At 36.2% G+C, this 24189-nt stretch overlaps 1 long non-coding RNA gene and 1 other non-coding gene across 2 annotated transcripts in view; one reads left to right on the forward strand and one right to left on the reverse strand.

The window, feature by feature from the left end:
- LOC112127951 overlaps positions 1-24189 on the reverse strand; it is a 181407-nt gene that overhangs the window by 112933 nt on the left and 44285 nt on the right. The window lies entirely within an intron of this gene.
- On the forward strand, positions 9403-9475 carry Trnae-uuc. Its single transcript has one exon. It is a non-coding gene; the product is annotated as a tRNA-Glu (tRNA).

Raw genomic sequence — 24189 nt, forward strand, 5'->3', positions numbered from 1 at the left:
AACACCAAATTGTCCCAAATAAATGGGTTGACTAGGATCACAGCTTCTAGAAGAACTTCCTGAATGTATCACAAACAAAACTAGCACTCATCTGTGAAGAGAACAGACCAAATTCTCTAATGTCCAAGCGGCATGCTGAGCTGCGAATAGTCGCGTTCCCTGGTATTGGAGAACTCGATGCGGGACGTCTCGAGAATTAGGCTATTCCTACCAAGCCTTCTGGTGACTGTTTTAGAGCTCACCCTTACATTACGGACCGTTTGGAGTTGACTACCTATCAAGGATGCCGTTAAATGACGATTCCATAGTGGGATAAGAGCAGCAATAAAACGTTCTTCTCTAGCAGTTGAATAGCGCGGTCGACCACTACCATCCTTTTGAGCGGGACTTCCATTGGCCCTAAACCGTTGTAGACCATCGTGAACCAGGACTTCGCCTACGTAATGGACGCTACGTCCGTCGATGGACCATGCATTTCCCTGGGGAGATCTTGTTGACTTAAAACCATCCTTTTAACAATATTTTTTTATAATTTGTAATACATTACAACTACCTTAAAGAAGGTAATAAGTAACAGTGAGCAAGGTAATTAAAACAAAACAAAATTAAAAATCAAGAGTGGAGAAAACACCCATTGGTATTACTCCAATGTTGCAATAATATTGTTTGTTCAATTGATACGTGTGTTATTATCACTTTCACTGTCATCACCATCACTTCCTAGGAGATCTCGCGGCCATTGTATCTTCAGTCGGCGGGGAGGGTTTGAGGAGATTCGTCGGGATGCGAGGTTTCTGATGTGTTGATTTACGTTAGTTGGGAGGTTTTTATGAAATTTACGGTAACGGAAACGTATTTCATCTTGCACGAAAGGAATATGTAAATCTGTATGTGTGTTTGGTTCGATACATAAAATGGAGCATCTAGTATTTTTCGTAGTATTAAAAACTGGGCAGGTTGAATGCGGTGGATGTTGGAATGTTTGGCTGAACCCCACACTTCCAGTCCGTAAGTCCAAATCGGCTTAACTATGGTGTTGTAAAACAGCCTTTTATTTTTGAGAGGTAAATTAGAACGTTTGTCAAGAAGTCGTGCAAGAATTCTAAATTGTGTCATAACCTCCTGACGTTTTAGTCTTGTGTGAGGATTCCACGTCAGGCGTTTGTCGATGTACAATCCGAGGTACCGCACCTTGTCCTCAGTTGGGAGGGGAGTATTGTTTAAGAAAACAGGGGGGGAGATCTTTTTACGAAGAATGAAGGCAATGTGGGTGGATTTTTCTGTGTTAAATTTTATCCTTTTCTTTTTACACCAAGACTCTAGTAGTATGATGTGTTGTTGGAGGTTTCGAGTGGAAATGACAAGATCGAGTTGCCGTGCAACAAGAGTGTTGCTGGAGAGAATTGCCGTATCGTCTGCGAATGCGAATGTGTTGGTTTTGGGATGAGATGGCATGTCAGCTGTGAAAACCTGGTACAGTGTAGGGGCCAGAACGTTACCCTGAGGGACACCCGCATGGATAGGAAAATATGAAGAGAGGGAATGGCCTTCGATGACTTGGAAGAATCGGTCAGTGAGGTAACTGTGCAGTACGAGATAGTAGGTGGATGGAAGGATGTCCTTGAGCATGAACAGCAGGCCCGGGTGCCAAACTCGATCAAAAGCTTGGCTTACGTCAAGAAAGGCTCCGGAACAGCACTGTCCCATCTCAAGGGAGGTTGAAATAATGTCTACCACGCGGTGACACTGCTGGACAGTTGAGTGGCGGTTGCGAAAACCAAATTGATGGGCTGGGATTATGTTTTGAGAATTTAGAATCGGAAGAATTCTTTTCAGTAGGAGTTTTTCTAAAATTTTACCCAACGTAGGTAGTAGGCTTATTGGCCTGTATGAAGTAGTACAATGTGTTGACTTTTTTGGCTTAGGGAACATTCGAATATACGAGTGTTTCCAAGCTATAGGGAAGTACGTTGTACGAAGAACAGAATTAAATAGGTATGTTTGTACTCGCTTCGGCGGTACATATACTAAAATTTTAAGAATAAATAATAATTTTTTACTAAAATTTATTGTTTCCCAACAGAAAATAATTTTAAAAACCAATTCATTTACCCCATAAATTGGCTCTGGAAAAGATGAAATTGAACTGATTTTTTTAAAATCTAAAGAGTGTAAAAAGGAGGTAAGTATCTACAAAGGTGAACAGCAAGTTATTTATGTTGTTTTTACGTTTTAAGTCAATTAATAATCGTTATACCTAGTTATTAAGGAAAATGAACAAATAGATACGTGACCGTTTTTTTTATTTTACTGTATATATTATGTCTTCATACTTTTTTAATTATAAAAGTGTATATTTATTTTGGTGATTGATCAGCCTTCTCAGTTTACATATTTTTCTTTTCATTAGGTAGATTGGGTAATTAAAAATAAATGTGAAATACAACCTAAAAGATAGATTTTTTAAACTTTGCTCCCCTCAATTCCACTGTGACTGTAAACATTAATAAACGATATTTTAGTTAAAAATCAATACCATACCTCTCATGCAAATAAATTAATAATGATAGAATTTTAACATATAGGAATAAAATTCAAGTACCTGTTAACAATACCGCTAAATTATACAGAGGTATTATTTATATGTAGGGCATCAGTAACAAGCTCTCTGCCTTGGTTAGGAATAGCAGTGCAAACTGTGACAAAGCGACTGTGATACCCTTAAAATACGAGAAAAATTAGGGAAATCTATTTTTTTCAAAATTTAAATCAAAAGTGCCAACACAACTGTGTAGTAATGTTGTTTATAAATCGTGTTGTAACGAATGTAGTGTTGTGTATTATATCCATTACAGTTCGTGGTCCGATTGAACAAGTAACATTTTTCAATTAATTAATATATACAAAAGGTATTGGTCGAGATAAAAAAGTCCGTGGCACGAGCGGGATTCGAACCCACGACCTTCGGCTAGATACGCCGCTGCTCTACCACTTGAGCCATCGTGACCTCGATCCACTCGGACACTAACTTCACATCTCAACCCCACCTTTTTTTTAATTTTCCCTCCTTTTTGCCGTTTTTCAAATGTCGTGTAATCGGATTGGATTCTCGGCGACAAATGAAATGGCAACGGAGAGCGTTAGTGAAGTATACTTACTATTGAAAAATGGCAAAAAGGAGGGAAAACTCAAAAGGTGGGATTAAGATAGGAGGTTGGTGTCCGAGTGGATCGAGGTCACGAAAGCTCAAGTGGTAGAGCAGCGGCGTATCTAGACGAAGATCGTGGGTTCGAATCCCGCTCGTGCCATTGACTTGTTTATCTCAACTAAAAACCTTAATTAATTGTAATAAATTAATTATTTTAAATACTATTATTTTTATAATAATTTAATAATATTAAGTATTTACTATTATAATATTTATTTGTGTTATAATTTCTGCGTTTCGGACGTTCAAGTTGAGCGCCAATAAAAAAATCAGCTGGTAATTGGAACTCGCGTTGGCGGATGTATCAGCGGGTTCACTTTGGCAATTCATGTCGAGAGACGTGGTTGCAGAAGTCCTTCAAACTGATGATGAGCTAAAGAGCTCGAAATTCGGATCGTTGCAAAACAACTTACTGTGAGTAGGAGCTATCTTTTTAAAAAGGATTGAACACCACACTCACTCCATCATTTATCATTTCTACGAAAAATATATTGTTTAATCAATTTAACAGAAGTCCCGTTCCACATTTTTTTAAATTCTTAAAGTTATTATTAGATATATTATGAAATAACAAATTTTCGTTTTAGGTTAAAAAGCCCGTCAGCATAATATTGATTTTATATTTCTTTATGAATGGCCTTGTAAAAAGTTATTCCTCCGTGAGTTTTAAAGGATCTTACCCAGGGGCTCACTTGACCTCAATTATTTGGAGCATACTCTGTGAATTTACACACGAGTGGATTATAAAGAAAGATCAGTGGCCATTGTAGAACTGGTGGGATGAAATATGAAACATCTCTCTTAGAGGACTTTTCTCGCAAATATAATATTCACAGGAATATTTGGGCCGATCAGAAGAAATTTATGACAATCAGGTTCCTTGCTATTACGGTCAGTTACATATATATACCTTTTGGTTTTGTTATCATAAACCCGTAGCTGGATTTAGATTTAATCCTACGTTACCAACCTTGACACCTCGAAAACTGGGAGCAGGCACGCTAGTGCATGGATAGAAAGGAAGAACGGGCTCGTCTAAAATTATTATTCACGAGCCGCCGCCGTGGAACAATTTTCTTCGGAGATATTCGTGACATTCGTGCAGCTCCTGGTATGTATGCGGATTTTACGCCCCCCACCCATGGGAGATGAGCCTCGGAGATTAGATTAAAAATAGACTTGGAAAAAAAATATATTTCATGGTAATTTAATTAAAAATTCACTGCTTGTTTACCAACATTTTGTTATATTTAAATTACAATATTGTTATTTGCCGTGATAAATAGTTCTACAATGAATTTGCATATTCTTCCTTATCTGACACCGTGTTCTGCTAGAACTAAAATAGTAAATTTTATCCTGGAGGACGCAGTGTTTGAGCCGGGGAAAATCTCTTATTTTAATGTTTTAATTTGGCTTCAAGAATATAATTTTTATTTGATTTATTGTTGTACCAGTCTGCTTGTTGTAGGTTTTAATTTTTTTGAGACACCGGAGCTGTAATATGTTACATTTGTCTGAACCTATCAAATTATGCGGTTTGTAAAGTGAACGTTGTTTACAGTTTAATGACTTTTACAGTCAGCTAACGCCTAATTATTTTTTCATCGTCAGTGCATACTTCACGGCATCGTCACCCACAATCTTTTTGTAGGCACGTTGTGGCTTTCGCTTTATTACGAATTATATATATAAAAAAAAAATGGAATTTAATTTAAATCATTCTACCAATGCATGAATACAAAAAAGATACACAACCAAGCCCAAACTGATTATTTCTTTTAGCTTTAATCTGTTTGCACTTAATTTGTGAATATGATCACCATTTTTAATCAAATTTTCACGAAAAAAAATTGATTAACATGTGTATTCTTAAGATCTTGGTTAATACTGCTAGTTATTATTAAACACTTTACAATTTGCCATATGCATTTGAGTTACTATCTTACAAAATTTGAAGCTCCTAGAGACGTTATATCTATAGATCCTCGAACCCAAAACCTTATTGTTAGTTTCACTATTGATTGTTTTATTTGCGGTAAACAATTATTACATGCTTATCTATCCAATCAATACGTCTATTATAAATATATATCTAACTGTTCATCATTGTAAGAACGACTACGGTGTAATAATGTTGGTTTCGAATTTAGGGCGGCTAGATTAGACCTTAAAGTGATGTGTCCCCGCGACAACATGTTAACAGTTGCAGCCGCCGACGATCCTACATTTATGTATTATATGGTATGTCGTATCTGATTACTGATTTATATAAGTCATATCATCATCCGACATCCTTCCCCACCCTTTCAAAATCCAAGTATATAAACACAAAATAGCAAAATCTCACCACGACACGCAGGAATGGCACAATTGCACAGAAGAAAAACACTTTGAGTGAGTAGAAATCCTATAATTGAATATATAAAAAATATATTTTGCATTGTATAAATTCATTTTTCCACATCCAAAATGTAATTGTTATATGTAAACAATGTTTGTAAATCCCAGGCCCTGAAGATGATCTCAATAAAGATGGAAACGTCGGCACGATAAAGAAAATGTTTTTCTGAAACCTACATTACACGAGACCACGATTTCTAAATAAATATTGTTATGATGTCTGGCTGTCGGTAAAAATAGACTATTTACATTTTTTTGTTATCTGGATTGGAGGGCTATGAAGGTATAAATTTAAGTAAAAGTTTTAGGAGTTAACAATTCGGTTTTTTCTATCTACAGCAATCAAGACAAAAATCCTTGTATTCATGTTAACCGGACATATCATTAGCATGATTTGAAATGGATCAGCTTGAATTTTGGAATTTTTAAATTAAATCAATGTTATATTAAATTAGTACTACATAAACAAACATGATTGGTGCAGGAAATTTGTAATTAATAAAATGACAAAAAGACGATATTTTTTCATGGCTTTACGCTTTCCATAATAACTTCCTGCCGCTTCCATATGTACGTAGACTATAATAGTTTTAGAGAGAATGGAACGGGTCAAAAATTACAGGGCGGACAATGGGAATCGAACCCACGACCGTGGTGCTCACGAGCCGACAATCTGACACGCTTACCATTGAACTATTGTACCAAGGTACCCGACCAAAAAAATTGAATAAAAAATCAATGTTATTTATCATATTAAAATGTAAATTAACTTACCTATGTATCTATACAATTTCATTCTATTAATCTAATAATAATTCATTGCTGTTTTGTATTTTTTTAAACGTCGAAATTGTTTTTACTTGATCTCCCCATTTACGATACAAGATTATTTGAATCCTTGTCGGCTGAAAACCAAATTTTGTTGAGGTCGCGCTGAGTGAATCCATCAACGTAAAAGGTCTTAACTGCGGGTCTAAGACATTTTCTTCTCCCATCTTTTATGACGGCACTTTGTATGTGTAACACTGATTCATTACGTCCCCTTCGCCCCGAGTGGTGCGCGGAATAAATCATGGACCACTTTTCAAGAAATTTGACTCCTCCACCCTGGAGGAAAACTACACAGGGCATCATTTTGTTTTCAGCCTATACGGGGGATAAACAGTGTAGGCGAATTGGGTTCCGCTCGCTGGGGCATGAAAGTCGAAAGCGATGACAAATGATGCTCACTCCTTTCATCCAATTATATCCATTCTGGGGGTCGTTTTTGTATTTAATAAACCCCCTTGTGACTGATGTTTTGCTAATGTTCTAACCAACACCATCCGCCCCAGTTGTTGTTTTGTTAGGAAGCTTTCGGGCCAGCTTTCGGCTCAGTCTCCTCCACTATTCGAGAGAAATTTTAACTTAACTCGTTTGATCGATAACAACTTATTTGAAAAGTTATAATATATATAATTAAATTCATTAATTTCGTGGTCCGCTTGACCAATTAATATATTACAATTAATTAAGGTTTTTAGTTGAAATAAAAAAGGCAATGGCACGAGGGGGATTCGGACCCACGACCTTCGGCTAAATACGCCGCTACTCTACCACTTGAGCGGTTTTTTAGCCGAAGGTCGTGGGTTCGAATCCCGCTCGTGCCATTGACTTTTTTATCTCAACTAAAAACCTTAATTAATTGTAATATATATATAACATAAACTTTGCCAATAGTCATTGCAGTTCGTGGTCCGATTGACCAATTAACATTTTTCAATTAATTAATATTTATGAAAGGTATTGGTTGAGAAAAAAAAGTCAATGTCACAAGCGGGATTCGAACCCACGACCTTCGGCTAAATACGCCGCTACTCTACCACTTGAGAGGTTTTTAAGCCGAAGGTCGTGGGTTCGAATCCCGCATTTTATTCTAAGATTATAGCCAAGGCCTTGCCTCTTCGGACAACCACTGACAGACGACACAAGTTGTTGTTGGTAGGGGCGAGGTCTTGGTTATAATCTGAGAATAAAACATAATTGTGTTGTCTGTTGGTGGTTTACATTAGTGGTAGTTCGAAGGGGCGAGGTCTTGGCTAAAGCAATAGTAATAGTACTAATTGCTGACAAACGGGAAAGCTTAACAGAAACTACCCGTTGGGTGTCGCGGACGAGGGAGTAGTAATGCATCATCACCAACTAAAATTCCATGGGCTATGCCGGGATTCGAACCCAGAACAGCTAGCATGGCAGAAACGAGTCGGACGCCCTAACCATCCTCTTTTTTTTACTGTAGGGTCCCGAATTAAAAGTAGTTCGAAGGCATAAGTTCTGAGCAATATATTGCACAAAAGCAAATTATAAACTGTTGTTTTAGTGAGGGAGAAGTGGTGGTAGTCATGGGTTGAGCTTGTCCTGGGGTTGGCAGTCTGGGCTCTTTCTGGCGGTGAGGGAGGCGCATCAGTGCTCGCTGCTGGTCTGCCTGTCGGGTCGTATATGTCATGGTTATGGCTATACAACTAATACCAGAAAAAAATAAACTTGAGTTACGCTCACCCCCCCCCCCCAACTACACTGGTCAAACCGTCTAAAAAGAAAATATCTATGCGATGTTTGCTCTCTGTAAAACCAGGGCCCCATTGATGAAACAGGAAGTGGTTCCGATCCACGTGAAATTTAATGCATTCAACTCGGTATGTCGTTAATTCATCTGTTATGGTTGCCAGATATGGGGCTACCAACCATATGAAGAAGTCGAGAAATTCCAAAGATTTTTTTTCGTAAGTTATTTTGCTCTTCCTAACCCTACCCAAAACTATATGATTTATTTAGAAACGTCTACTGACCTGATTTACGTAAATATTTTAAAACTTCAATTTTCATTTATTTTCAAAATTTTGAATTCCCTTACATAAAATTGGCTAAAATATTAATATCAAAGTCATCAGGAATAAGACCGCCTGGTATGCACAATGGCTTACGCTCTTTCAAAGATTTAAAGTAACCTTCGAAAAACTTGCTGATTGGCCAGCTCTTTTTTCAGTTCTGCTATCTAGACTCAAGGAACGGCATCGGGATGATCGCTTACGTCGACCTCAGTCCTTGCTCAACTTTTCCTTATTTAATGACTTGTCTCACCCACACACCTTAATTAATCTACATAGTGAGAACCTTAATTCCCTTAGTCTATCAAACTTAAGATGGCTATTAAAAACCCGTTGCGAGGCCTTAACTTGAACTCTGCCCTTTGGTTGAGGGGCAAGGAGGGGTTACGTGCTTTTTGCAATTCCCAATCTGTGGAAACAACACTGCATTTTATGGCCGAATGTGCAATATTGGGCGAGATCAAATTGTTGCACTTGGGATCTTTTACCCTCTCTAGAAACACTCTGTTAAATCCGTTGATGGCTCTGATGCACGGGCGCTCACGCAGTACATCCACCACGCCTGGAAATATAGATTAGACCTAATTATGGAATTCAATTTTTGACCCCCTCCAATTCATTCTCTCAATTTCCTTTATGTATTGTATGATTTTATTATATCCGATTTTTTTTCGCTTGACCATTAAGAATTTTCCCTCTGTTTGTTTTCTATTAAAAGTAGTTTTACTATTATGTTTAACTTCACTAATTTCGTGGTCCGTTTGACCAATTAATATACTTCAATTAATTAAGGTTTTTAGTTGAGATAAAAAAGTCAATGGCACGAGCGGGATTCGAAATGAATTTGATTTGAAAAATGGCAAAAAGGAGGGAAAATTCAAAAGGTGGGGTTGAGATGGAAAGTTAGTGTCCGAGTGGATCAAGGTCACGATAGCTCAAGTGGTAGAGCAGCGGCGTTTCAAGCCGAAGATCGTGGGTTCGAATCCCGCTCGTGCCATTGACTTTTTTATCTCAACTAAAAACCTTAATTAATTGTAGTATATTAATTGGTCAAGCGGACCACGAAATTAGTGAATTTAATAATTAAAAATGAAGTACCCTTCACTAAAGCTCTCCGTGGTCATTTCATTTGTCGTCTAGTTGGTGTCCGAGTGGATCGAGGTCACGATAGATCAAGTGGTAGAGCAGCGGCGCATCAAGCCGAAGATCGTGGGTTCGAATCCAGCTCGTGCCATTGACTTTTTTATCTCATCTAAAAACCTTAATTAATTGTATTATGTTTAACCTATTTTGAGTGTGTGAAAATTAGCGAAAATGTTATAACCTCGCTTTAATTCTTATCTCTTTATTATTATTTCTTCATTGTTATTTTTTCTTTCTTATTTCTTTTTCTCTTAATAACGACCTCCGGCAGACGGATTGTGATCCATGCCTGTACTATGCTTTGTTAATAATCATATTGCTATATTCGTAGAAATAAAAAGCGTTAAAAAATAAACTCTAGTACCAAAGTGTTTAAAGGTTAAACATGGGTAGCATTTCTTCTTACTTTTTGAGGGTTTATCTTTGCTGTAAAAATGAGATTCCAAATGGGGCGAATTGTGGATTTTAACCCTAATGGACGAGGAAAAATTTAATTTACAGTTTTTAGTTCTTTACTGAAACGACATGAAATGTATGATCATAGTACAGTAGAACGGTTTAAAAGAGCTGGGCATTTTTAGTCCAGAGCCTGAATAAATTATAATAATTTTAAATTTAAAATATAAAATAATTTTAAAATAAAACGAATCGACAGAAAGTTCCATCTCCCTTTGCGAACTTACACCAAGCGAACATGACCTTTGAGTGAAATCTTGCCTTAACACATGACATACAGCCCATTGTTTTACGTTAAAGTTATTGACATAGATTGACCTTTAAACGCGACATTTTCGCGAAACGGATATTCCAAAAACTGAACATACTGCAACCATTGCTAACCAAGTCCTTTCTGAACCTTCTTATCACCAATACCTCACACGTTACAGCTGCAGTACTGTGAGATATTTTCAGGTCATCTACAAGTTTCCTAATACAAGAAAAGCACCTGCTATGCAAAAATTTGCTACCAACGTTGAGGGCGTGATCTGGCTTAAGACTCACATCTCTTTCACGGAATTTCAAAACCAGTTGTGGGAATCCTGGGTTGACTTCAATTCTGCATCCCATGTATCACGCGCGATGTCACTGATTTGAATGATGTTGTTTTCATTGTAGTTACAGTAGGATTAATTTATAATCTTTATCGACTATCAATAAATATACTTTAATATTGTTTTTTTACAAATAGTAATTGTAGTAGTTCATTGATCTATCATCGACATAATTTAGACGATAGACGACACTTTTACGACAACTGTACACTGAGAGTAGATTTCCAAGGAAAAACTTTATTTCACCAGCCTGAGCAACAGATTTCCTCCAGGCAAGACGTTTCCTGTAAAAATGAAAATAGTCCCTGGGGGCCGCGTGTTTAAGATATCCGGAATGTCCCCGTTGGGTTGGCATTCTGCCTACTTCCTCTGTAGCTCCTCACTGGTTTTATATGGTTGGCCGAATTCGACGATTTCCCAAATGCACCTTGAAATACTTTTTTTTTTAAATGGGTCTGGTTCGGTTCGATACGAGATAATTCAAAATAATCCCGTTTCTGAGTTGTTTGGACGTTTATTGACTAGATCACACTGGCCCGCCTCGCCTCGCTATTTTTTCCGGAAGGGTTTCGGTATGTCACAACATTGTAAAATTCATTAAAACCAATAAGGTTTCTCAATTACAGCGCTGCTGAAAACAATTACTTCCGTAATAAAGTAAACCATGCGAGTTAATTTTTCCTTGAATTTGCTATGACGAGTCTGATAATAATGTTGACTGATGATGAGTCAGAGAGATATTGAGTCTCATGCAGTAAAAGAAGTACTTTAAAGGAACAATTGAATTTTAATATACCCATAAGCCATTAGTCAGACTTATAAACTTAGGCTTTTTATTACCTTATGAACTATTTGTTAATATTATTAACTATTTTTTCCCTTAATTACTCTTTACGTAAGGTATTGGTTGAGATAAAAAAGTCAGTGTTACGAGCGGGATTCGAACCCTCGACCTTCGGCTAAATACGCCGCTGCTCAACCACTTGAGCTATCGTGACTTCGATCCACTCCGAGCTTTAGTGAAGATTCACTTCATTTTACTGATTAAATCCATTAGAGTTCGTGATCCGATTGACCGTATAATTTTTTTTTCATTAATTAGTCTTTACGTAAGGTATTGGTTGGGATAAAAAAGTCTCTCTCTCTTTTTATCTCATTTCATTTGTCACCGAGAAGCGAATTGATTACACGACATTTGAAAAATGGCTAAAAGGTGGGTTGAGATGGGAAGTTAGTGTCCGAGTGGATCGAAGTCATGATAGTTCAAGTGTAGAACAGCGGCGTATTCAGCTGAACGTCGTGGGTTCGAATCCCGCTCGTGACACTGACTTTTTTATCTCAACCAATACCTTACGAAAATATTAATTAATGGAAAAAAAGTTATTCGGTCAATCGGATCACAAACTCTAATGGATATAATAAACTTTATTATACATTATTGTTGTATTAAATCGGTTTTTTGGCTGTTGGTTAAAATATCCTGAATGAGGTTTTTTGTCAACTCCCCAATCCTTTTTCGTCATTTTTTATTGCCTATGCATTTCTGGAAGGTATTGCTTTTTAAGATTCACAAATAAATAGGGCACAAAAGGCGAAGAAAGACATACCCACTGTCTTTAAATTGTAGAACTAATAGCATGAAATAATATAATGTAACAATTTTTTCTCAGGATCAACGTAGGATTCTGGAAGGACGTACGATAAAAAATTAGTAAGGGGATCATCTACTTGTTTTATCTTGAGACTGGATATTCAATCAAGATATCTTTGGTTACATAAATTGCAGGATGTTACAGAAGAGATATAGGGCTATATATTTGAACAGAGTCATCCTGTACGCTTTGCTTCTTCCTAAGTGCCTTGAGATGAAGTTAAGTACAAGGTTAATGGTCCAAACCGTCTTAATGTTCGGTAATGCAGATAAAGCAACAGCTTAATCTTAATTATCTGTTATTAATCTAATCGCAATTAATAGTTCAACCGTACATGTCATTTCTACTGACATTTTGGTAATTTTATAAAAACCTATCGCTAATAAGCATGTTCAATTTATGCATTGGAGAAAAAGAGAAAGAAAACATTGCTTATGTAAATTTTGATGGTTTGTTCGTCATCGCAAAAGCAAAAAGTGTCAACTTCGTTGAGCATATTCATTTTTAAATCTTAAAGAAATTTATTTTTGTATATTTTCCCGTTGAGTTCTTAATAAATTCAATGTACCGATCGTCAAAAATAATCATTTCTGAATTAATCTTTTCGCTCAATAATGGACAATGATATTGAAGATAATATTGCTTATGTAATCAATCTTGATCGATCATTTGACCAAACAATTTGACATATTCAAGAGCACTGGTTGAAGGTGGCCCATAGAAGAAGAGTCATCATTACCCGGTTAAGGATAGGCCATGCGAGGTTGATACACGGATATTTACTTTTGGGCCATACCCGTCTTCCTTCTGGTGCACTTCCTTGCCTCCTTAAAGAGAGCGCTTAGGAACGCCAGTTTGATATGAGAATGGATCAGACTTTGATCTGAATCGGAGAAGAGGGATAATACTCACCCGATTAAGAATAAGTCATGCAAACATTGGTACTTTATTTTAGGCCAAAGCCCGCGTATGTGCCTGGCATGCAGAGAAATGTTGGTCCATGTACCCATCTAATTGAATGGTGCAATTCCTTGGCTCCTAATATAGAGCTGTAGGAAAGCTACCTAATGGTGCATGAGCATGGCAACGAGTATCTTGGTCCCCTGTTTCGATTTATGGACGATACAGGTTTGTTTTGTTGTTTATACTACTGATAGACTGATAGTTTTGTGTCCCTAGCCTGTGATGAGAGTGAATGTATATATTGGCGTGAATGTGTAGTTTGAGAGGGGCGATGGCGGAATATTGAGCACACTATCAATTACACCTCAATCACCTCGATTAGGTTAGTTTTACAATAGGTGTAAAGAGTGAGGAAGAATTTCAAGTACTCCACTGATTTTGTTGAGGGCTGAAATGACCTAGTTTTTTATGCCTCCTGGAGCCATCCCTGGCGGCTGGGCAGTAAGACCGAGGTCTAACCCCGGACTCCCGATACCCAGGACTGTGATTCTCGAGGCCTGCCGGTAATCCATTGTAAATTACGATTGCTGGAATTGCCGGTTGACCTCGAAAAGTAGTGCACATGTATGTATGATTTGAGCTTATTAATCAGCAAAAAATTGACTTTTAGAAAAGTCAACATGGATCAACATCATTATTATGGTAATTTTTTTATAGATTTAAAAATTTTTTGTCCATAGGAGATGGGTTATTACAAGTATACTGAGCAGTGGAATACACCCGGCACAATAGGGTATTGATATTTATTCTGGTAACATTAAATTAATAATTGTCTGTAGGCATAAATTGTATTTTTGTAGGTCACATGTGTGCATGTGTTGTCATGTTGTCAAGCCAATTTGCTACCTGTTTGTCAAAAATATCTTTGTACGTACTTACAAGATGAATGAATCTGTTGTAAGCAAATTTTTTTGTAGGGAAAGAGGGAGATGAAAAAGGATCAGATATAAATGCAATAAAATAAACGTCACGTTCTTTTATCCGAGATCGTATCCGTTTCACAGGGCGGGCTATTTTTATCATATTCGAGTTGAATGGAAAAACAGAGAAAAAAAGGGGAAAAAAGGATCGATCGTGCAGTAAAGATAAAATAACCACTGTGTTCTACTGTTGAGAGATGTTTTGAGAAGGTTATTGATTTATCGTGTCAACCGTTGTTACACTGCCGTTACATGTTGGCTTGCTGTCACAATTTCTGAACCTTCGAGGGCAACATATCGTTTAACAACAGCTCAACATAGTTTTTGTTGTGCGAATGACCGCTTTTTCAAGAATGATCTAGGATGATGTATTTATTATATAGCTTTGGCTTTTTTGTTCAATATTCATGAAATTTCGTATGTGAACAGTTATTTAGCTGTGACTCCCGGTGGGTTTTGTGATTTGGTTGAATATTTTTCTAATCGATCGACCTTTTCGCTCTATTGAAGCTTAGGGTTCTGTTCGATCTCGTTTATTCATCGTGGCAAGTCGTTTTCCTAGATTTTTAATTTAAAATAGATGCTCGCGTTGTAGGCATGATGGATGATCTTGTTGTTTTGAGCGAGATAAGGCCGACAGAAAGGTCAATAATGAACGAAGAGTTGACACGAAAGAAAATACTGCCATGAGATCGTTCACTTTTCCCTGGCCTGGGAATACTCTTTTGTAAAATAGCCATACAATAATTGTCAAATTAATAATCTCAAATCACGAATACACATTATTCACATCTGGTGGAACATTAGAAATTAAATTTAATACTTCAAAAAATTTTGTTTAAAATATCATTATGGTATTTTACTTAATATTATTTATTAAATTTTTTAAATTATTTACGCTGTTTTTGTGTTCATTTCTGCGTCTACCTGCTTGATTTTTTCACTATCTTCCTTCACGGACACAGGAACATGTACATAAACACACACACACACACACACACACACACACACACACACACACGAGTGAAAGTAAAAGGACGGAAAAATAGAGTGAGATGAGAGTGTAAAAGAGTGAAAGAGACAGACAGACAAAAAAAGAGAGAGGGAATGAGTGAGAAAATGAGAGTGGGTATCATGTACAGTTATGGGTATCGTTGTAACAACGAAAGAGAAATATATATATATATATATAGAGAGAGAGAGAGACAGAGATTATTAGATATTTAGCTGGATAGATAGAGAGAGAGTGTGAGAGCGTGAGAGATAGATTTAGTGAGTAATGAGAGAGATTGAGTGAGGGAAAGAGAGAGAGAGAGAGAGAGAGAGAGAGAGAGAGAGAGAGAGAGAGAGAGAGATACAAGGAAGTGAGAAAGAGAACAAAGGAGGGGAGACAGTCAGGAAGAGATAAAAAGAAGGAGACTGAGTGAGAGAGAGAGAGAGAGAGAGAGAGACGGAGGGGAGAGAAGAAAGACAGAGAAGGAGAATGGGAGAGAGAGAGAGTGAGAGAGAGAGAGAGACAGAGATTGTTAGATAGCTGGATAGATAGAGAAAGGGAGAGAGTGAGAGATTGATTGAGTGAGTGAGCGTAAGAGATAGATTTAGTGAGTAATGAGAAAGATTGAGTGAGAGAAAGAAAGAGAGAGAGAGAGAGAGAGAGAGAGAGAGAGAGAGAGAGAGAGAGAGACAGACAGACAGAGAGACAGAGGCAGATAGCAAGAGAGACAGAGAGAAGAGAGACATCCAGGGAAGTGAGAAAGAGCACAAAGGAGGAGAGATAGTCAGGAAGAGATAAAAAGAAGGAGAATGAGTGAGAGAGAGAGAGACAGAGAGGAGAGAAGAAAGACAGAGAGGAAGAATGGGAGAGAGAGAGAGAAATAGAGAGAGAGAGAGAGACAGAGAGACAGAGATTATTAGATAGTTAACTGGATAGATAGAGAGAGAGTGAGAGATAAAGAGAGAGATTGAGTGAGTGAGCGTAAGAGATAGATTTAGTGAGTAATGAGAAAAATTGAGTGAGGGAGGGGGAGAGAGAGAGAGAGAGAGAGAGAGAGATACAGACAAATAGAAAGAGAGGCAGGTAGAAGAGAGAAGAGAGACAGACAGGGACGTGAGAAAGAGAACAAAGGAAGAGAGATAGCCAGGAAGAGATAGAAAGAAGGAGAATGAGTGAGAGAGGGACAGAGAGAAGAGAAGAAAAACAAAGAAGAAGAACAGGAGAAAGAGAAAGAGAGAGAGATATTTCTATGGCATAGTAATTTTCGTATTAGTTATTCGACTTATGTTCGTTTGTGTGTTATGTATAAATATTAACCCATGATTGGCCAGGGACTCCTCCAAATCAACAGTGATATGACAGCAGCACTAATATAAAACTATAAAATAAAAAAATAAATTAAAACAGAAGTCAGACTTTGAAAAAGAAGAAAATTCTCGTAGTAGTACTAAAAGCGAATAAAAAAAAATAAACATTTTGGTAAAAGCTTACCCACCAATGTCAAGGGCTTGAAAGGAGGCTTGCCAATATTTACATTTGGTGGAACTGGGAAGGTGTTTTGCACCTAGAACTCAGATGGAAGAATTATCGGCTCTGGGCTATGTACCCACCATCTTGACGAATTTTATCTGGTTCAAAAATACAAATGTATATTTTATTCGTCAACTTATGTTTCTAAAGTAGCTACTGTTTATCAATTATTTATTGCTTCATATAAATTTTTTATGAAGAGCTCAACTTAGAGAGCTTTCATTTTGATTTGTTGGAAATCAATAATAATTTTTGCAATCAGTTTCTCTTTGGAAAAAATCAAAAACAATAAGGCTAAAAATAAAAGATGTGATTTATTGTCATACCAGCTTTCCGTATTGAAAGGATTCAAAGTTTAGTTGTCAAATTTATTTCAACAAGCTATGGTCATAAATATGAAATCAAAGGGGGTTATTTTTGTCTTATACCGGTGTCTTAAAACAAATATTTTCCCTTCACCCAATCCCCTACCGGCCGAGAAGGTGTTAAAACTAACGTGGATCATTTGAGTAATTATCGTAATTGACTTAATAACACCTGTTATGCATCCAATTCATATTCAACGCGCCAAAAAGTGTTCCCTCGAATCAAAACAATTAAATACATGCCCGAGACCGTTTTGAAATTTGATATTTACAATCCTTTTGGCACTAGAAAGGCTATTAAACCTTTCTAGAATGGCTTCGGTTAAAAATAGATACCATAGGGACCAAAACAGTTTTATCCCATATGACGATCCGGAAGGCAACGTTTCAGGAACGAAAATGATTTTAAATTATAAAATACAAATTTTTCAGTAATATAATAATATTGTAAAGCAATCTATTTATATATCAAAAAAATAAATTAATTAAAATAAATATGGTTAATACAAATATTATAAATTATACCTATCCTATGTGGAGAACAGGAAATAATTAAATGACAATTTAAATTTATTTAAATACACGAACTTTTACTAAAGTTTATTCAGTTAAAAGATGTTATTGAAAGAAATTAACTATTTACATACGCTGTTTGTATGAAAGTTCTATTTTTTATTCATATAATAATTTTTATAATATTATTTCATTTTTATAATATGACTGTTAAAAATACGTTTTCAATGATCTATTTATTTGCAAAAAAAACACACGAAACAATTGTTTATTTATTTACAATTTTATCTGTCTAAATAACCAATTATTGCGTCCACAAATCCACTAAAATGTGAAAAGAAAGCAGCATCGGCTTTGCAACTTCGGATAACCATCTGCTACAGTGCGCGATGTCGCCGGGACGGAGGACGTCATAGACCCAGCACAAATGCTTCTTCGTTTGAGGAGCAGCCGGCTCACAGGCGCAGGGCGGACTCAGAGTAATACCAAACGATTGCCAATTGCTTGAGAAATTTTCAGATCAGTGAGGGAAAACTAGCAGTATCTTCGAAAATTTCTCTTGGAGGCGATTATCGTCTATGTACCAAGTAAACAGTGCTAGACTGCGTCTTTTCTTATGGTGCAGTATTCACCTTTACTTCTTTGTCTTGGGATTCTTTGTCAACCAGCAATAGCCTGCGAGCTACTGTTCCGCCTAGTTTAAAAGCCCGTTGAGTCTTCTTTCTTCAACCATCACTCTGCCAATCTGGAAAACAGCAAATGTGCATCCAACGTTTTATTTTTCTTTCCTGCCATCACTACAAATCTCCATGGGAAAGCGCCTGAATTGTCACTTTCAAAAGTATTTATGATAAACATAAGTTGACTTTTAACCCCCTTATCCCAATATGTTACTGATTATACATTGTCCAACCCGGTTTTAGCACGAAAAAAATCATATTTTCTGCCACCGACGTACTCTTAGTCTTATTTTTTAGAAAATTTTACGCTAAACAAGTTTTTTTAAAATGTTTTCCTAGCTTCACTCATTCATCAGCAAATTAAAAAGTTCTGGAACTTGTTAATTTTTGCACTTTTTACTAAAACTTGAAATTGAGCTTTTAAGCCAGGAAAACGTCCTGGAGCGGCACCATATAGCAATCGACAGGAAATTTTAATAAGCTTTCAGTTGGTCACCTTCGATTTTGCCCGATTTCTCAACCGTTTTCGAATTATTCGCAACTTTTTTTTTAAATTATTATTTTCTTTTTTACGAGGGTTCGCAACAGCAGAGGTCATATAAACCCTCGGGGTAACGATATTTTTGAAAAAAAAAGCCCATTTGTAAATATGTCGGGTTCGAATGCAGGGCCGCCTGGATTCGAACCCGGGATTTTTACCTTACAGTGATGAGCGCCGTGTCAAAGAGTAAACCTTGCGGCCATCGACGCCCCTCTGTGAATAAAATGAAACAATATAAAACCCACTGATTGGTAAACAAGACCTGATTGACTTTGTTCTGAAAGGTAAGAGAAATCCAAATTGTAAGTGGTTTATTAAGAAATAAACTAAAACCTTAACATAAACTTGTAATCATGTCACTAGGTTGTGGCAATCGACAACCGACATAAAATTGATAGAAGTCCATGATCTATATATTTTTTTATTCAACGTAATTCAAACTAAATAAACATAAATAAACCGCACATATTAATCCTACGAGTTACTATTAGCATTTATAGCTTTCCTTTACACAAAAATAATCTTCAGAGATATGCGTATTTTTCATACGTTGTCATTTAAACCAATTAAATATGCTGTTATTATTTATGAGTCATTAATGATTGTTTTAAAGTCTTTTTTTAAACAGAAATATATAAAATACAAAATAATGGAAAATGTCAAAAGAAATAGTTCGTATGATGATGATATTTTCGTTCGACAAGCGACAAATGACATAAATTTATTAGACCTAATCCAGATTTGAATTTTTCCTCTCTTTGGTGTAATATAACCACGTAAACTTTATAATTTATACTATGTCGGAATTAGTATCAAATTCTGTAAACCCTTTTTCTGTCAGAAAATCTTAAGAACGTAGAGTTTACTCAAAAATAATCTACAGAATATGGCCTAATTTTTTCTTCAAAGTAAATTAAGTCTGTAAAATTTATTTTTGTAATTTACGGGTCAATAGTGATAATTTTAAAAACTCTCTCCAACAATAAATCTAATAGATACTGATACTTCATCGAAAATATGCTGCAGCCTCAGTCATAGATTCGTAGAGAAGCTCCTACGCTTTAAGAGTACTGTCGATGAGTCGCCTTTGGATCTGAATCGGAGAAGAGGGATAATACTCACCCGATTAAGGATAAGTCATGCGAAGTTAACACATTGGCCCTTTCTTTTAGGCCAAAGCTCGCGTAAGTGCATAGCATGCAGAGAAATGTTGCTCGATGTACCCATCTAACTGAAGGGTGCAATTCCATGGCTCCTAATATAGTGCCATAGGCAGGCTACCTGATGATGTAGATGTATATAGTTCTGGGTATAGTATACTGCGCCCTTTAAGAGCTATTATATCCCCCGTGCTCTGCCTAAAGCACATCAGTGAGTCCTATTTCATCAAGAAACTTGATTAATAGGCCCGGTTTCAATGGTTGAAGCTCTTCTATCCCAAAACATTTCCTCCTGCGGGCTAGTGTAGCTCCGCAGTTTGTTAATAAATCTGTTGGTGTCTCTTCTGCCTGTATGCAGAATCTGCATGTGCCATCTTGGATTATTCCAATTTTCTTTAAGAGTCCATTTAACTTGCAGTGTCCTGTTAGGAATCCTATTAGGATTCGTAGTTCATTCCTGCTTTCTTTGACACATTCTGTAATTTCTTTCCTTCCAAAATTGGTTAGAAGATTCTTGGATTGTCCGTGTCCAATGAGGGATTTCCAAAGTTCACTCATTTTCTTTTTGTCCTTCTGTCTGAGATACTCGTTAATAGTGTGGGATCCTATGCCACAGAAGGGTTGAGGTCCTATCAGCCTAGGTCCTATCATCAGATCCTACCTGATGATACTAGAATAGTGCATGAGTATCTTGGTCCCATGTTTCGATTTTTGGAAGATACAGGTTTGTTTTGTTTTGTATACTACTGATTGACTGATAGTTTTGTGTCCCTAGCCTGTCTTGAGGGTGAATGTATATATTGGCGTGAGTGTATTGCGTGAGAAGGCCGATGTTGGAATATTGAGTACCGTATCGACCGTGAATCAAAACACCGGAATACGATTTTTTGATATAATGAATTTAACTCACAATTTATTGTACTCGCTTCGGCGGTACATATACTAAAATTAGAACAATTTATTACATGGTTTTGCTCATAAAATTTAATTAACAATTTATTTCATGGTTTTGCTCGTAAAATTACACCATTTTGTAATGTCGGGTAGTATCAGAATAGTTCACTCGTATTTTTTGTAGTTTATTTCAAACTAAGTACACGTAATTTTGTCATATTAATTACATGTTATTTTAATGTAAACCAAATTAAACGAGATCAAAAATGAATAAGTTTTTATAAACATTGTTTAATTAGATGGTTAGGAGTAACTTTATTTAAAACAATTAAGTTTAACAAACAATTTATTAGATGGTTGTGCTCATAAAATTTAACTAACAATTTATTCAAGGTTTTGCCAATATAGTGCATTAAGAACACAAGATGCGTTGCGATTGTGATAGTGATTATTGTGATAAACGCTGTGGACTGTACGCGACGTGTGCTTGCGTCGGATAGATGTGCACACCCCACCAAAACGTGGCAAGGCGTCGGGTAGCGTCGCATGGCGTAGCATCGGGTAAGTGTGTTCCCGGCTTAAAGAGTGTGGAGGAAACTGGAGTACTCCACTGACTTCGTTGGGGGCTGCAACCTAGTTTTTGATAGCCTCTGGAGCCGTTATGTACAGAAAGGTTGCTCGATGTGTCTTACTTAATTAAAGGGTGCCATTTCTTGGCTCCACATAGAGAGCTTGTAGCAATGCCGCCCGATATGAGAATTGGACTCGAGCTCAGCAACAAGTAATTGGATCCTCTGTTCCGATCTCCGGAAGAAAGCTGTTTTATATATGGTATTTTATATAGTACTAATATTTATATAATATTTTTTGTCCCGTTTTATATTTATTGAAACTTAAGCATTTCAATATTTTCTATTCACAAGGCTACTACGTGCGGTAAGCATCGTGATTTAAATTTATTGCAGATTAGATATTATTTTTCAAACTGTTAGTAAAAGCACTTATTTTGCGAAAAATTAGTGACGGAGGAAAGAAAAGTGGATTTTGCATAACAATACACTTTAACAAGGATCGCTGTAAAATTCAAATGGACCTCTACCAACTACTAGAAAAAGTAAACAAGTTTAAAACATCCGTTCACGAACAATGTTTAAACATAGCCTAGCTGTTATGTTTTACTTTGAACAAATACAACCATTTTAAATTGATTTAATGATGTAAAAAGGCGTTAGAATGTTAGTCCAGAGCTTTTCGGTGGAAAATACACAGTGATGATCATTCAAGAGAAGGGAGAATGGAGAAGTTCAAAGACTGATCAACAAAAATCGCTAAACTTATTAATGTTTTATCAGGAAACATTTCTGACCGCATAAGTGAGGGAAAGGAAAATGGCAAACAATATAGAAAAACCGTTTTCCTGATTTTTTAAAAGAATTTCTAAGGGATAATAGAAAAGAAATGATAATTTTTGATATTTATGCATTACCATTTATCATACGATCATTATTTAATATTTTGCTGATCAGAATAAAAGCGATTTGGGAAAATTGTTAAATTCTGTGATCTATTATCAGATTGCTTTAAAAATTTTATAAAATTGCCAATATAATTTTTTTCACATTAATTTGATTTTTTTTCAGATTGAAATCTCGATTTTGGTGGCTTTCGAGTGCAAAAGATCAATGAGAGGGTAGAAAAGTCTAGAGAGTGAACCTCCCTCGGGGGAATAAAATTTCTTGGAGGTTACTTTGTTAATATTCATGAAGGGGAAAAAAGGGGTAGAAAAAAAGGACGAAAGAAAGTGCCAGCAAACTCAAACGATTGAAAAGTTTTCAAAAAGAGGCGGGATATTCATGAATTATTCTTCCTTTCTGAGGAATCTTGAGAATGTTATTACCCCACGGCCGGCCTTCCTGAAAAATATAATTTCTTATCATTTTTGCTTTGTTAGAGTAACATTTTGATCTATTTTCCACAAAAAAATTAAAGATTTGTATTTTAAAATTCATTCTTTTTGCTGTATTTTATTGGGTTCGACGTTTAAAACAAGGGAAAATAGTTTTTTAAAAAAATCTTGGCATATAGGGGAAAAATAAATTTCTATCCCTTGGGAGATTGGAATCTGCGATATAATGACGTCATTGTCGCATTGGGGGAGATTGCAGGCAAAGAATGTCTCCCTCACACTTTCCTTTTCACCTTTATATATTTCCTTTGCCCTTATCCCATATCTCCCATTATTTTCTCTTTCCTAGAATCCAGCTTTTTTATCGTTTACCCCTTTCCCATGCCACTGGAAACGGAGCATCCCTTGTAAATTTGTTCCTCCTTGTTACCATTTTTATGAATAATTTATGAAGCGGCGTTTGAGTTAGAAAACTGTTAAAATTCACGGTTGAACTCTAGAAAATGGCAATTAATATATTTTTTTTAAATGCGATTCCTGACGATATACATAAATTGTGCCTTCATATGATTTTCCTATAGTGCTTGAAATCACATGCTGAAATCGTGACATACCTAACAGTTATTTCGTTATAAAACAAGCACTACTGACTTTCAGTTTAAAATTGCATTTAAAAGTATTTCAACTCTTAAATAATCCTTAATGTTATTATTTTATTCATACATTTTGTCTTGGGTATAAAACAAAAAGAAGGCTAAATAATAAATTGCATATTGTTTTTCAGGGATAATGAAACGAGTATATAAATAAACCATACAGTAGGGAGAAAATAAATAAGAAAATAGATAGAGGTTCAAAAGGGAAACTGTGAAAGAAACCATCTATTTTAAGAGAAAAGAATAATTACATAAATGACTATGACAAAAAGGAGATGGAAAACATAGATTTGCACAATGAAACATTGAGAGAGAGAGAGAGAGAGAGAGAGAGAGAGAGAGAGAGAGTGAGTGGAGTGAGTGGAGTGAGGGGGAAAGGAAAACTGAAAATTCAGATATTATGTGAGTGAGAAATAATGATAAGAAAGAGAAAAGGCGGGAGAGGTAGAGTGAAAGAGAAACAGAGAAAGACAGAAAAATAAGTAAACAAATAAACGAATAAAGCATTGCATATATTGAAAAAACAAAAAACGGAATAGTGAGAGAAAGGATAGAAAAAATTGTAAAGGCTAAATAAACAAACCGCTAAACAGAAAGAAAAGTAAATAAATAGATGAACTGGATTATCGACCTGCTGGAAACATGAAACATGGGAATCTGTTAACCAGGGGAGAGAAAACGAGTTTATCCCTTAGCCTTTGTTCCTCTCGTCGAAGAGGGTTTGTTTTTTATTTTTTTGATC

The sequence above is a fragment of the Cimex lectularius genome, unplaced genomic scaffold (assembly GCF_000648675.2).
Source record: "Cimex lectularius strain Harlan isolate CLEC.00 unplaced genomic scaffold, Clec_2.1 scaffold186, whole genome shotgun sequence".
NCBI lineage: Eukaryota > Metazoa > Arthropoda > Insecta > Hemiptera > Cimicidae > Cimex > Cimex lectularius.